This window comes from Salvelinus namaycush, chromosome 8, assembly GCF_016432855.1.
Source record: "Salvelinus namaycush isolate Seneca chromosome 8, SaNama_1.0, whole genome shotgun sequence".
Taxonomy (NCBI): Eukaryota; Metazoa; Chordata; class Actinopteri; order Salmoniformes; family Salmonidae; genus Salvelinus; species Salvelinus namaycush.
In genome coordinates, this window is record NC_052314.1 from 43247965 (window position 1) to 43264711 (window position 16747).

Sequence of the window (16747 nt, forward strand, 5' to 3'; positions counted from 1 at the left end):
CATGTAATAGTTGCTAATTGTAAAAAAAAAAAAAGTTTTCTATTTCGCGGATTTCACTTATCGCGGGTCATTTTCGGAACGTAACCCCCGCGATAAACGAGGGATTACTGTATATGTATGCATACGTGAATGGATATATATATTTACCCAAAAAAATATGGGGGATTGGAAATGATGCAGACAATTACATTGGAAGCAACATTCTTTCCGCAATATTAAGCTGATCCACCCCCCCAAAAAAATAAAAAAAATAAAATAAAAAAATAAAAAAAATCTATGTTTAGATCATGAAAGTTCCAGGATAACAAGATCCATTGACACCAATTACCGTGGAACATGAACCAATTGGACTACATTATCTATGGATCTAATATTTCATCATCATTCTTTATCAGACACTGTTTCTATGGTCCCATGTACCACTTTTCCAGACCATGTTTTCAGATTTGACATTACTGTACACTTTATTAGGTACACCTAATCTGCTACTGGGTAGGAACCCCTTTTGCCTCCACAACAGCCTGAATTATTCACGGTGTTGTACGTTAAGAGATGCCCTTCTGCACACCACTGTTTTAAACGGCTGTTATTTGAGCATTTGTGGCCTTTCTGTTAGCTTGAATGAGTCTGGATATTCTCCTCTGACCTCTCTCATTAACCAGGTGTTTTGCCCATAGAACTGCCGCTCACTGAATGTGTTTTGTTTATCGCACCATTCTCTGTAAACTCTAGAGACTGTAGTGTGTAAAAATCCCAGGAGGCCAGCTGTTGCTGAGATGCTGGAACCACCATGTGTGGCACCAACAATCATACCACGGTCAAAGTTAGATTACACATCTTGCCCATTCTAATGTTTGGTCGAACAACAACAAAAGCTCTCTACTCTTTATACTTTATGTATTGAGTTGCAGGCAGCAACATGATTCGCTGTTTGAAGGAGCAGGCTATTTGCATTAACACGCAGGTGTGCCTAATAAAGTGGAGTGTAGAGTGTATGTATGCCTGCCCTTGTATTTGCTTTTCCAATACTGCCAACTCGTTACTGATTGATTTCACATTGTGGCCCGATTATATAGTGAAATGAGTGGTATCCACCTACAACAACATAGTGATAACATGGAGCCGGCAGGTGATCCAGGTCACAATAGAGGTCAAGCAGTGGGAGGAGGAAGACGTGGTGGTCAAAGGAATGGCAGGGGACCAGCACCCCTTCTGAGAGGTGGTCGTGGGCCACGTTTGAGAGGTGTGGGGAAACGTGGTAGAGGACAAGGCCACGGACCAAGACAGCGGCAGCAACAGCAAAGAGTATCCAATGGAATCCGAGCAGTAGTTGTAGACCGTGTCCTAAATCATGGCATGACAATGACTGAGGCAGCTACGATAATTCAACCAAACCTTAGAATATCAACCGTTGCCTCAATCATCAGAACTTTCCGCAATGAGAACCGGTAAGTCTTCAGCATGCACTAAACATTAGGCTACTCTCAATTGTCAAATGACTGTATACTGCATGCCAATGTGTACCACAGAGTAGGTGATGTGACTAAATGTGTTCTTACTGTCATTTTCCCTGCAGAATTGAGACTAGGCCAAATAGGGGAGGCAGAGGCAAAATTCTGACTGACCAACAAGAGTGGTCTGCGGTCAGTTTGGTTCGGGCCAGAAATGATATTCGCTTAATAGAAATTCGGCAGCACATCTTAGACAATGACGACATGTTCAACAATGTGGAAGCCATAGGTTTGCCGACTATTGCACGTTTGCTGAAAAGGCGACAGGTGTCTCAAAAACAGCTGTACCTTGTGCCTTTTGAAAGAAATGCAGACTGAGGACTGAGTATGTTCAGTTTCAAGATGCCTGTTGTGAAAAATTCCCCCAAAATTCTACATCATTGTAATCAGTCATTTTTTCCCCAAAATGTCTTTTTAGAGGGTGATGGAGCTAGATGCTGACGAAAACCATCACAAATTCCTATTTTTGGATGAGGCAGGCTTCAACCTGGCCAAGACAAGGAGGAGAGGTCGGAATTTCATTGGCCAGCGGGCAACCATCAAGTACCTGGACAATGTGGGGCAAACATCACCATGTGTGCGGCTATATCGGAGGATGGTGTGGTGGGACGCATAACTCGTATTGGATCATATAATGCTGCTCTCCTTGTAACCTTTCTTGATGAGCTAAATCAGGTCTGTAGAGCTGATGGCGTGACCTATGTCATTGTGTGGGATAATGTCAGGTTCCACCATGCAAGCATGGTTTCAGGCCCATCCACAATTTACCACCCTGTACTTAGCCCCATACTCTCCTTTCCTTAACCCAATTGAGGAATTTTTATCCACATGGAGGTGGAAGGTATACGATAGGCGCCCTCATGAACAAGCCACCCTTCTCCAGGCCATGGATGACACATGCAATGACATCACAGCAGACCAGTGTCAGGCCTGGATTCGCCATGCCCGAAGATTCTTCCCAAGATGTTTGGCTAATGAAAACATCCATTGTGATGTGGATGAGAACCTGTGGCCAAATCCACAAGACAGGGTTGATGTAAATATAGAAGTACAGTAATCAAACCTTTGTTTTGCTTTTTACAGTAAGCTAGGTGAGGAACACTGCAATTGACAGTTTACTGTATTTTTTTTCTTTTTTGTAGCTAATTATTTTTGATTTGATTCAAAGAAACCTATGTTGTGATTTTATTGTATTTCATCAATACATTTCAGATTTTGTTCAATGAAAAAAAAAAAAAAAAAAAAAAAAAACTTTAAACACCGCGTGCTAGCTTAGTGGCGGCTTCCCTGCTCCATCTACAGCTGCCCCCTGGACACTATGATCACTTGGCTACATAGCTGATGCCTGCCGGACTGTCCATTAATTCACGGTACTCCATTCTGTTTATTTGTGTTTTATCTGTCGGCTCTGTGTTTTAACTCAGGCTCTGTGTGTAGTTAACCCGACCCTCTCTGCCTAGTCGTCGCCATTTTTACCTGCTGTTGCTGTGTTAGCTGACTAGCTACTGTTATCTCACCTGTTGTTTTAGCTAGCTCTCCCAATCAAGACCTGCAATCACTTTATGCCTTACTGTATGTCTCTCTCAAATATCAATATGCCTTGTATACTGTTGTTCAGGCTAGTTATCATTGTTTTGGTTTGCAATGGACCCCGTAGTTCAACTCTCCGTACCTCTGATACCTCCTTTGTCCCACCTCCCTCACATGCGGTGACCTCACCCATTGAGACCAGCATGTCCAGAGATACAACCTCTCTTATCACCCAGTGCCTGGGCTTGCCTCCGCTGTACCCGTGCCCCACCATACATACCCCTGTCTGCACATTATGCCCAGAATCTATTCTACCACGGCCATAAATCTGCTCCTTTTATTCCTTGTCCCCAACGCTCTAGGCGACCAGTTTTGATAGCCTTTAGCCGCACCCTCATCCTACTACTCCTCTGTTCCTCGGGTGATGTGGAGGTAAACCCAGGCCCTGCATGTCCCCAGGCACCCTCATTTGTTGACTTCTGTGATCGAAAAAGCCTTGGCCTCATGCATGTCAACATCAGAAGCCTCCTCCCTAAGTTTGTCTTACTCACCGCTTTAGCACACTCTGCCAACCCTGATGTCCTTGCCGTGTCTGAATTCTGGCTTAGGAAGGCCACCAAAAATTCTGAGGTTTCCATACCCAACTATAACACTTTCCGTCAAGATAGAACTGCCAAAGGGGGAGGATTTGCAATCTACTGCAGAGATAGCCTGCAAAGTTCTGTCATACTTTCCAGGTCTATGCCCAAACAGTTCGAACTTCTAATTTTAAAAATTTATCTCTCCAGAAATAAGTCTCTCACTGTTGCCGCATGCTACCGACCCCCCTCAGCTCCCAGCTGTGCTCTGGACACCATCTGTGAATTGATCGCTCCCCATCTAGCTTCAGAGTTTGTTCTGTTAGGTGACCTAAACTGGGATATGCTTAACACCCCGGCAGTCCTACAATCTAAGCTAGATGCCCTCAATCTCACAAATCATCAAGGACCCCACCAGGTACAACCCTAAATCCGTAAACATGGGCACCCTAATAGACATTATCCTGACCAACTTGCCCTCCAAATACACCTCTGCTGTCTTCAATCAAGATCTCAGCGATCACTGCCTCATTGCCTGTATCCGCTACGGGTCCGCGGTCAAACGACCACCCCTCATCACTGTCAAACGCTCCCTAAAACACTTCTGCGAGCAGGCCTTTCTAATCGACCTGGCCCGGGTACCCTGGAAGGATATTGACCTCATCCCGTCAGTTGAGGATGCCTGGTCATTCTTTAAAAGTTACTTCCTCACCATATTAGACAAGCATGCTCCGTTCAAAAAATGCAGAACTAAGAACAGATATAGCCCTTGGTTCACTCCAGAACTGACTGCCCTTGACCAGCACAAAAACATCCTGTGGCGAACTGCAATAGCATCGAAGAGCCCCCGCGATATGCAACTGTTCAGGGAAGTCAGGAACCAATACACGCAGTCAGTCAGGAAAGCAAAGGCCAGCTTTTTCAAGCAGAAATTTGCATCCTGTAGCTCTAACTCCAAAAAGTTCTGGGATACTGTAAAGTCCATGGAGAACAAGAGCACCTCCTCCCAGCTGCTCACTGCACTGAGGCTAGGTAACACGGTCACCACCGATAAATCCGTGATAATCGAAGACTTCAACAAGCAATTCTCAATGGCTGGCCATGCCTTCCTCCTGGCGACTCCAACCTTGGCCAACAGCCCCGCCCCCCCCCGCTGCTACTCGCCCAAGCCTTCCCAGCTTCTCCTTTACCCAAATCCAGATAGCTGATGTTCTGAAAGAGCTGGAAAACCTGGACCCATACAAATCAGCTGGGCTTGACAAACTGGACCCCCTATTTCTGAAACTGTCCGCCGCCATTGTCGCACCCCCTATTACCAGCCTGTTCAACCTCTCCTTCGTATCATCTGAGATCTGAGACCACCTCTACGCAGACGACACCATTCTGTATACTTCTGGCCCTTCCTTGGACACTGTGCTATCTAACCTCCAAACGAGCTTCAATGCCATACAACACTCCTTCCGTGGCCTCCAACTGCTCTTAAACGCTAGTAAAAGCAAATGCATGCTCTTCAACCGTTCGCTGCCTGCACCCGCACGCCCCACTAGCATCACCACCCTGGACGGTTCCGACCTAGAATATGTAGACATCTATAAGTACCTAGGTGTCTGGCTAGACTGCAAACTCTCCTTCCAGACTCATATCAAACATCTCCAATCCAAAATCAAATCTAGAGTCGGCTTTCTATTTCGCAACAAAGCCTCCTTCACTCACGCCGCCAAACTTACCCTAGTAAAACTGACTATCCTACCGATCCTCGACTTTGGCGATGTCATCTACAAAATAGCTTCCAATACTCTACTCAGCAAACTGGATGCAGTTTATCACAGTGCCACCCGTTTTGTTACTAAAGCACCTTATACGACCCACCCACTGCGACCTGTATGCCCTAGTCGGCTGGCCCTCGCTACATGTTCGTCGCCAGACCCACTGGCTCCAGGTCATCTACAAGGCTATGCTAGGTAAAGTGCCGCCTTATCTCAGTTCACTGGTCACGATGGCTACACCCACCCGTAGCACGCGCTCCAGCAGGTGTATCTCACTGATCATCCCTAAAGCCAAAACCTCATTTGGACGCCTTTCCTTCCAGTTCTCTGCTGCCTGCGACTGGAACGAATTGCAAAAATCTCTGAAGTTGGAGACTTATCTCCCTCAACAACTTTAAACATCTGCTATCTGAGCAGCTAACCGATCGCTGCAGCTGTACATAGTCCATCGGTATATAGCCCACCCAATTTACCTACCTCACCCCCCCCATACTGCTTTTATTTATTTACTTTTCTGCTCTTTTGCACACCAGTATCTCTACTTGCACATGATCATCTGATGATTTATCACTCCAGTGTTAATCTGCTAAATTGTAATTATTCGATTTATTGCCTACCTTCTCATGCATTTTGCATATAGATTCTATTTTTTTTCCTACCATGTTATTGACTTGTTTATTGTTTACTCCATGTGTAACTCTGTGTTGTTGTCTGTTCACACTGCTATGCTTTATCTTGGCCAGGTTGCAGTTGCAACTAGCCTACCTGGTTAAATAAAGGTGAAATAAAAAAAAAATAAAAAAATGGAAAGACAGAATGCAGAGAAGACCACAATGGAGGAGAAGGAGGAAAGAAAGAGGGTGGAAGACACAGTGAGGATGAAAGAGCTAAAAAAGACAGCCTTGGATGTTTGGGAATTTCACTTTGGAAGTCATAAATGTCCGAAGACTGACGATAGCAAAACTGGACATAAAAATATGCTTGTTGAGGAGAAGGTAGCTACAAATTACTGTCAGAATGATCAACCAGCAAAAGTCAAAGTTCAAAACGACCTGGCAGGTGATATAGACTGGTCAGAGAGTGACTACAGCGAGATTGAGGAAATAATCGACAGTGACACTGAGGACATTAGTGAAGAAATAAAGGAAACGGATGAGGAGGAGGAGGTTGAAGAAAAGACAGATATTGAGAGTGATGAGAGAACAGGAAGAAATGTGATAAGAAGTGAATGTGATGATAAGAGTGGGAAACCAAACATGAAGAAAGGCATGGTTGACAAAGACAATACGGACAACAACGTTGAGAAAGACAAAACAACCCAAAGAGAGAGGAGGGTGAGAGAAAAGAGGGTCAAAGCCAAGACACAGAGGTGTCAAATCCAACCAAGAGAAAGAAAAGGATGACCAAAAGGACAAAGGACAGTTAGAGAGTCAGGAGGAGAAGGAGGACAGGATACTTGCTGGAGCAGAGGGAGACTCAGCATCCTCAGGAAGACCAATCGGAAACGTGCAAAGGTAAAAAATACAGTTGTTTGACAGCATATGTAAATTATCACTGATCTGTCATTAAATGTAGTGAACTCCACTGATATCAATGAAAACTTACCTTTTCACACCTTTGTCATCTCTTTCAGATTTTTCCATTTTCGCAGCGGCAATGGTTAAGACTCAGGGCCCAGGCGAGGATCAACTAGCAATTGAAGGAAAGACTAACGACACTCAGACAGACCAGGCAGCAAAGGTCAAAGGTGAACAGGACCTGGACTGGTCAGAGAGTGACTATGATAGTGAGGGAACAATGGATAGTGACAATGAGTACATAGGTAAAGACGAATGGACAAAGTGGAGAGTGGACATTGAGGAAAAGAAAGCGTGTACACAACTCCAACATGATGGAAATACAGCTGAGAGAGATGACATAAACCAAGAGAAGAAAAATCTCCAGCCAGCAAAATGCAAAGGTGAGAGAGAGAGAGAGAGAGAGAGAGAGAGAGAGACCACTAGATGATAAGGAGAAGTTCAGATTGTGAAGTGAGCATGAATTCCCTCAGTATGTTTATTTATCTTTCCTCTTGCCCACCTCTCTCCCCCGAAAGATTTATCCATCTTTTCAGCTGATGCTCAGACTCAGCAGACCCAGCAGTGCAAAGGTAAGAAAGAGGGGTGCAGCATTATGGCAACAACAAAGGTCAAAGGTGAACAGGACCTGGACATTGACACAGACTGGTCAGAGAGTGACTATGATAGAGACGATGAATTCATGGCAAAAGTGGAAAGAGAACAATGAGAAGAAAAGACAAAACAAAGTTTACACAGTTACACGATTACCGAATACAGATAGGATTGATGGAGAGATCTCAAGAGAAAAGATTGGAAAGATAAACCAAGAGCAGAGGGCTGCAGCGGAGGGAAAGACTCAGAACCCTCAGACATATCAGCCAGTAAAGGTCAAAGGTGAAAGTGACCTGACAAAAGTGGGGGAATGAACCAAGAGAAGACAGAGATAGAGGTCCTTCAGAGGTCTCGTCAGGAACAGCCAGCTAAGTGTAAAGGTCAGGAGGGTTGGAGGACCATGCTATAACCAGTAGAGCTGTCTTTTTACATTTAACATTTACATTTTAGTCATAGAGCAGATGCTCTTATTCAGAGCGACTATACTGGCCCCCTGGGGGAATCGAAAACACAACCCTGGTGTTGCAAGCACCATGAAATACCAACTGAGACACACTAGGCTCTAAATAACAGCGATGATGTTTATTTCCAATTCTCTCTCTCTCTCAGATGTCTCTATATTTGCAGCTGGGAAAAATCGTTTGGCTAAACTCTTGAAACCCCTTGTGTGCAAAAAAATGAAGGCAGAATGCATAGGTAAGAGAGGAGAATGTTAAAACTGATAAGTTTTCCTTGCTAAGTGACCTCTGCAATTTGACAAATATTTTTAGGGTTTGCAAAGTCTTTCAAAAAAACATTCACCAGCCTTAGATTCTCCACAATTTTTTTTGTCACATTAGACTTGAAAGATATGCTAACAGAATTGAGCCTGCCAGAGAAAATGGTCTCTAATGTACCCACAGTTTTGTACTCAAAGCATTTGTTCTCTCTTTAGATTGTCACAGATGGTTGTGGCCATAGAGCTCGCCAGTTTGTAGTGCTAAAAACTGGAAATGAAACCTTGTGGTACAGATAGGGGTCTACCTGTGCCTGAGCACCTTAGTTTAAATATCAACAGTACTGCCCCAGCAGCATAACACTTGATTTACATCATCATCAATTCTCAGTCTGGTTGGACTACACGCAGCAGAGAGAGGCAGAAAGACATAGAGAGGAGCGGTTGCATCACCGACCCTCCGACCCATGTCCACCCCTTCTTCAGTCGGGAGTTGCACATGTTTCAGGGCAGCAGCAACACAGGTAATCTACACTCTAGCAAACCATCATATACTAACATATCTCATAGTGAGAGAACCACACCAGACTCATCCTTTCATCTCCTAGTGAGAGAACCACATCAGATTCATCCTTTCATCAAGAATTCATCAGCCTTGACGTACAGGTCATGCTCCAACAGTCACCCAAGTACCTTGCGCACCAGAGACAAATGCGTGGCGCGTGTAGCAGAATAGACAGGAATGTCATCAATATAATCCACCACACCCTGCCCGTGCAGGTCCCTGAGAATCTCGTCTACAAAAGATTGGAAGACTGCTGGAGCATTCTTCAAGCCGTACGGCATGACAAGGTACTCATAATGGCCGGATGTGGTACTAAACGCTGTCTTCCACTCATCACGTTATACGCACACCTGAGATCCAGTTTTGTGTAAAAGCATGTCCCGTGAAATGACTCAATCGCCGTGGCAATGAGAGGTAGCGGGTAACTGTATCCCACCGTGATGGAATTTAAACCTCTATAGTCAATGCACGGACGCAAACCTCCCTCCTCCTTCACAGAAAAGAAACTGGAGGAGGCAGGTGATGTGGAGGGCCGAATGTACCCCTGCCCCAGAGATTCAGAGACATATGTCTCCATAGCCACCGTCTCCTCCTGTGACAGGGGATACACGTGACTCCTGGGAAGTGCAGCGTCTACCAGGAGATGTATCGCACAATCCCCTCGTCAATGAGGTGGTAATTGGGTCGCCGCCTTTTTACAGAAGGTGATAGCCAAATTGTCATATTCTGAGGGAATGCGCACGGTGGAGATTTGGTCTGTACTTCCCACCGTCGTTGCACCGATGGAAACCCCTACACACCTGCCTGAGCACTCCTCTGACTACCCCTTTAGAGCCCTCTGTTGCCACGAAATCTTGGGGTTGTAACGGGCCAACCAGGACATCCCCAGCACCACCGGAAACGCAGGAGAATCAATGAGGAAGAGACTAATTCTCTCCTCATGACCCTCCTGCATAACCATGCCCAGTGGAGCCGTGGCCTAGGCGTGCACTGGGAAGGGTTTATCAATCGGAACAAAAGGGATCCCTACACTATAATTCAAACAGTTTTAGAAACTTCAGAGTGTTTTCTATCCAATAGTAATAATAATATGCATATATTAGCATCTGGGACAGAGTAGGAGGCAGTTCACTATGGGCACGCAATTCATCCAAAGTGAAAATGCTGCCCCCTATCCCTAAAAGGTTTTTAACAATGACACTTAATATAATGTTTACATACCCTACATTACTCATCTCATATGTATATGTATATACTGTACTCTATATCATCTACTGCATCTTATGTAATACATGTATCACTAGCCACTTTAAACTATGCCACTTTGTTTACATACCCTACATTATACATATGAGATGACTATACTGTATTCGATACCATCTACTGCATCTTGCCTATGCCGTTCTGTACCATCACTCATTCATATATCTTTATGTACATATTCTTTATCCCTTTACACTTGTGTGTATAAGGTAGTAGTTGTGGAATTGTTAGGTTAGATTACTTGTTGGTTATTACTGCATTGTCGGAAATAGAAGCACAAGCATTTCGCTACACTCGCATTAACATCTGCTAACCATGTGTATGTGACAAATAAAATTTGATTTGATTTTGAGTTGTGAGCTTTGGAGACATGCTGCTACTGTAGCTTTCATCGACTTGGTAAAGCCCTGAATCGAGGTCATTCCTCCCACTAAGTTAATAGACTTGCTTTTTCAAATATATTTTACACTAATAAATTGCTTTCATTTGTGGCCCAAAATACTTTTATGTTTGTGGTGATTTAAACTGATACATCTTTTCCAATAGTAAAGTCTTACTGATTCCCCCATTTTTATGTAAGCTTCAAATAGTAGCCTAGCGGTAAAAGAGGTGAGCCAGCAACTGGAGGGTTACCAGTTCGAATCCCGGGTCAGACGCAAAGAAGTGAGCTAGTAACCGGAGGGTTGCTGGTGTGAAATCCTAGATGCCATATCCTGCCGTTGTGCTCTTGAGCAAGGCACTTAATCCCCCACAACAGCAGCGCCCAGTGTGGCAGCCTCCTGCACCTCTCCTAAACCTGTGTATGTACACTGAGTATACCAACAATTAAGAACACCTTTCTAATATTGAGTTGCAACCCCCTTTTACCCTCAGAACAGCCTCAATTTGCTGGGGGAGGACTCTACAAGCTGTTGAAAGTGTTCCACAGGGATGCTGGCCAATGTTGACTCCAATGCTTCCCATAGTAGTGTCAAGTTGGCTGGATGTCCTTTGAGTGGTGGACCATCCTTGATACACACAGGTAACTGTTGAATGTGAAAAACACAGCAGGATTCACCTGCTTGGCACCTACTACCATACCCCGTTCAAAGGCACTTCAATCTTTGGTCTTGCCCATTCACCCTCTGAATGGCACACATACACAATCCATGTCTCAGTTGTCTCAAGGCCTAACAATCCTTCTTTAACCTGTCTCCTCCCCTTCATTTAGACTGATTGAAATGACATCAATAACGGATCATAGCTTTCACCTGGTCAGTCTATGTCATGGAAATAGCAGGTGTTCTTAATGTTTTGTATACTCAGTGTTTGTATTTCGGAGGGCTTGGGTTAAAAGCGGAAGTCAAATTTCAGTTGGACCTTGTGTGTAATTGCTCAATAAAGTGGAGCAGTCTTGGATTCCTCTGGGGAAACCCCTGAATACAGCTGCCCGTTGTGCTGGCATATGAAGCACCTGGAAAGCAGGAATGGAGTTGGCTAGCCAAGTGAGCAATCTCCTTTGCACCATCTAGACAAACATGTAATACTAAACTACACAACAGGTTGTACGTGTACAGTATTACATACCCAGCTCTACACCTGGTCTTGTCTCGCGGTGTTCCCGGTATGTCAGTTGCTGGTAGAAAAGACACAGCCCCTTCATAGTGGTGATGTGTCAGGAACGTCTTAAAACCTGCACAAAACGACATCATGCCATATCACTAGCAACAGCAACAGACTACCGTAACAGTCCCAATGGTTGTATTTCCTAAAACAGCTAAAGCTACTCCTCTGACCCACCTGAAAAGTCATATCTGGCTGGTCCCATCCAGCGTTTCCTCTCGCTGTCTGCCAGCACGTCACCGTAGAAACCGTATCCAAGCAGGGAGATGGAATACCTCAAGAATGTGTTGTGATGGACCGAGCACACGTCCATTGGCTGGAAGTCTCCTGTGAAGACAGGAGTCTAGTATGAGTGATCCTCCACAGATACTGTGTGTGTGGGGTACAGTGTCTTAAAGAGGTGTGATGACACACGATGTGCTTTTACTATAAAAAAAGCACACCCATGCACCCACACTGACCTCCAGCAGTTTCCTCTTATCTCAAAAGCTTTGAATAAGTAGGTCACGGCTGTCACTTGTTGGTCAGCTGAGTGTGCCATAGCTAACATAGAAGTGACAAACACGAGACATTTCTATTCACAATGAATCTCCAAGAATGACCTGGAACAGTGATAAAGAATGCTTATGCTACTAGTCTGTGCTGTATAAAAATGTCAGTTACACTATTTTTAAAGGCAATTTAATTGCCTGCACCCACCCACTATGACATGTAAAGCTGAGGTCACAGGGTCATTGATGCCGGCAGTGGCATAGCAGATGCAGTCCGTTGAACCTGGATACCACACAAAACAAGACAATGATACATTATGTTCCTGCCTACACAGACAAAAGCTAGCAGTGTGTGTGTTTGTAATAATAATAATTTGGTGGGTGCTTATAATTGTCCCCTCTCATACATGTACAAGTGTGTACTAATATGCATGTATTGGAAATGTTTATTGCATATCCCAACACCCTTGGAGACTGGGATCACGGCCAGGGTGTGTGTGTGTGTGTGTGTGTGTGTGTGTAAGATGGAAAAATGGAATGCGGAAATCAACAGATAGTGTAGTGTACATGAAATGGACCTCATGGTTGACATTAGTTTGTAAACTTACGCAGTCAGGTCATAAACTGAGCTATTGATGTGATCATTGCTATGTAAACATAGTGGTGTGTGTTTTTTTAAACTTTATTAGGATCCCATTAGCTGTTGCACATGCAGGAGCTACACTTCCACATAAAACAAATTATACGACAGAGTACAGAATAGCTATAGACAAGAACATTGTTACATTAAATCCAAAATATTAAATCTAAATAAGAGGATCACGTGACCCCTGAACGAGATGGCCGCATGAACTAGGAGCTCCGCACAAGTAGTTTCCAATTCTTAATCTTACCCCCACTTCAAGTTTAAACTCATTTAGCTTTAGTCAAAAAGTCATGGCGGCTACAAAAGGCGACACTACAGGTGACATTTTTACCCGGACTCGAGCATTAGCGACGGAAAAAGCCTCCAAGAAGCAGCTAGCTTCAGAAAAAGCTAGCGCAAGAGGACCCTTAAATCTATTGACATGGAACTGCCATGGTCTAGGTCATGCAATAAAACGGAAAAAGATACTATGTGCTCTAAAAAAGGAAAAAGCAGACATCGCGCTATTGCAAGAGACACACCTCTGTGATGCTGAACATGCCAAACTCCGCAGAGCTTGGGTGGGACAGGTGTATTTCTCATTCTTTCAAATCCAACAGTAGAGGTACGCCTTTGTCCAACTCTGCTTTGACCTCTGCAAAAACATCGAGGTCACAGAGCTGGAAATTCAACACCTCCATGCTATCAAACGAAGCATTCCATACATTGGTAACTACATGGATAGACAACTACACACAAGACAACAAAGAATCTCCTGTTTCTCCGGCGACAATGTGGGACGCTGCTAAAGCCACACTAAGAGGTCATCTAATTGCATATGCTTCCTCTAAGAAAAAAGCAATGGAAGCACACAGGCTAGATCTGGAGGGGGAGCTGGAACGCTGTGAAAAAGTACATAAACAATCCCCAGACAGCACCTCCTGGAGTCAACATAAAGCAGCCAAAGCCAAACTGAATTTGGACTATACTCGGGAGATTTAAAAAAAGGTTTTCTTTACTAAACAGAAATACCATGAGTAAAACAATAGGCCATGTAGATTACATGCTTATCAATTAAAAAAAGAGCAGTCAGAGCGTACAATTATGGCTATCCAAACAGCAGAGGACGAGGTCACATATGACCCAAAAAATATCAATTTAACTTTTCATGATTTTTACTGCAAACTATATACCTCTGAGAGAAAACACACGGAGGCAGAACTCCACTCCTTCCTAGAGGGAATCTCGCTACCTAAACTATCAGAGACCGACCAAGAAGATCTCAACTCCCCCTTCACTCCTGAGGAGGTCCAGGAGGCAATCACCTCCATGCCACCTAACAGGTCCCCAGTCCCAGATGGATTCTCCAGAGAGTTCTACAAAGCTTTTTAGCCCCAGCTTAGCCCTATTTTCATGCCAATGCTGGAGGATTTTTGCAAAAACGGAGTTCTCCCAGAATCAATGCACACAGCTCGCATTACAGTGTTGCTCAAAAAAGACAAGGACACCATATCCTGCTCCTCCTTCCGGCCCATAAGCTTGTTGGATTTCGACTACAAAATTATTACCAAATTGCTCGCCAAAAGACTAAACACTCTTCTTCCCAAAATAATAAAAGTGGACCAAACTGGATTTACTAGAGACAGATACTCTTCTGACAACATTCGCCGTCCTTTTGATATTATTGATCAAGTAAACGCACAGAAGACCCCTGTCCTGCTGGCTTCACTGGATGCTGAGAAGGCGTTCGACAGGATGGAGTGGCGCTTTCTGTTCTCAGTCTTAGAAAAGTTCAATATGGGCCCAAACTTTATTAAATGGATCAAATCACTATACTCTCATCCAAATGCCATGGTGACTACTAACGGACTAAACTCTGACAGATTCCATTTGGGATGGGGCACAAGACAAGGGTGCTCGCTGTCCCCCCTGCTCTACTTGTTGGGGGCGGAGCCTCTGGCAGAGTTGATAAGGAGCAATCCAAGTATTATAGGTGTTCCTGCTGTAACGGCTGTCTTTCGGTGAGTTAGTAGACCAAGGCGCAGCGGGTTGTGAATACATAATGACTTTATTTCAAGACGAAGAACAGACACGAAATACACTTGACTAATTTACAAAATAACAAAACGAACTAGACAGACCTAAACTACGAACTTACATGAAACGAAGAACACATGAACAGGAACGACCGAATGAACGAGACGAGACAGTACCGTGAGGTGCAACAAACACAGACACAGCGACAATCACCCACAAACAAACAGTGAGAACAACCTACCTTAATATGACTCTCAATTAGAGGAAAACGCAAAACACCTGCCTCTAATTAAGAGCCATACCAGGCAACCCAAAACCAACATAGAAACGGAAAACATAGACTGCCCACCCAACTCACGCCCTGACCAATAAACACATACAAAACAAGAGAAAACAGGTCAGGAACGTGACACCTGCAGGCGGCCTGCAGCACAAGATTTCGCTTTACGCGGATGATGTCTTGCTCTACATATCCAACCCTGAGAAATCCCTTCCTCCCATTTTAGACACAATTGTTCAGTAAGGCACGTTTCCAGGTTCTAAGATTAATTTTAACAAATCCACTGTCTGCCCTCTCAATATTACACTCACCAGTTCTATGAAGACACTATGTCCATTCCAATGGAAGACACAGGGGTTTCAATACCGTGGGATATTCATAACACCAGATCTGAATAGGCTTTTCAAGGAGAATTATCTTCCACTCCTGGATCGAATCAAGAACGATCTCCAAACCTGGATCTCCCTCCCAATTAGCTTAGTAGGAAGAATTAATGTCATCCGTATGAACATCCTCCCTAGACTGAACTATTTATTTCAGATGCTACCATGCTACCTCCCAGCTTCCTTTTTCAAAACAATTAACCAAAGCATCACCAAATTTATATGGGGCAATAAAAAACCTAGGATCAAGCTCTCCACTCAATCGAAAGCTGAATCTAAGGGCGGTCTTGCCCTTCCCTCCCTTCAATTGTACTACTGTTCTGCCCAAATCCGCAACATGCTAACATGGATCACAACAGACAAGAGTCAACGTGGATCCAGATAGAAGCCCAATCCTGTGGTTCATTGCCACTAAGCTCAACTATATTCATTAATAACTTTAGTGAAGTGGGCAACATAGCCAAAACCTTTGTGATTTACAGCACCCTACTAGCGTGGAGGGACTGTAAGAAATACCTGGGCATTTCCTCCCAAAAATGTTCTCACTTGCCTATAGTAGGCAACCCAGACTTGTCAAAAGCCCTGAGGGATGCCAACTTTAATCTTTGGCATACTCTAGGAATCAGGACCTTTTCAGACCTATTTCATCAGAAGACCACTACACTGAAATCCTTTCAAGAGCTCTGCAGTGAATTCAATGTGCCAAGATCCCTTTTTTTTTTATATCTTCAAACTAGACATGTCATTTCCTCATTTACTTCCAAGAGGGGGTTTAGAACTCAGTTGAATGAAGTTGAAACCCTTCTTGTCACAGCACAATCCATTAAAGGCAAAATATTTTATATCTATACACTCCTTTCTGAGAAAGGAGGCTCCTCCTTTGAAAATAATCTGGGAAAAGGACCTTGGTCTGACTATCAGTGATGAGTTATGGGCGGAAGTTTGCGACAGGGTATACTGCTCCTCTACTAATGTAAAAATGAAAGAATCTAATTACACATTTTTGTACAAATTTTATTACACTCCCTTGAGACTCCATAGAATGAAAACAGACATTTCTCCTAACTGTAAAAGATGTACCTCTGAAAGTGGAACCTATATGCATGTATTTTGGAGCTGTAGAAAGATTGCCAGATTTTGGCAATCTATACATACTGCTGCACAGAAAATACTAGATGTACAGTTTGATATGACCCCGTGTATCTATCTTCTTAATGCCCAGCAGGACTT

The 16747-nt window shown here is 43.9% G+C and overlaps 2 long non-coding RNA genes across 2 annotated transcripts in view; both read right to left on the reverse strand.

Annotated features, from left to right (window-relative positions):
* Nucleotides 1–11482: 11482 nt before the first annotated feature.
* LOC120052017 lies at nt 11483–11931 on the reverse strand. The gene is made up of 3 exons (XR_005477355.1): nt 11879–11931; nt 11666–11771; nt 11483–11552 (listed from the first exon to the last, which is right to left on the reverse strand). It is a non-coding gene; the product is annotated as an uncharacterized LOC120052017 (long non-coding RNA).
* Nucleotides 11932–11990: 59 nt separating this feature from the next.
* Nucleotides 11991–16747, reverse strand: part of LOC120051924 — a 5469-nt gene continuing 712 nt past the window's right edge. The window contains exons 2-3 of the long non-coding RNA XR_005477337.1: nt 12401–12475; nt 11991–12028 (exon numbers count right to left, since the gene is read on the reverse strand). This is a non-coding gene — a long non-coding RNA (uncharacterized LOC120051924). The remainder of the gene's footprint in view (nt 12029–12400; nt 12476–16747) is intronic.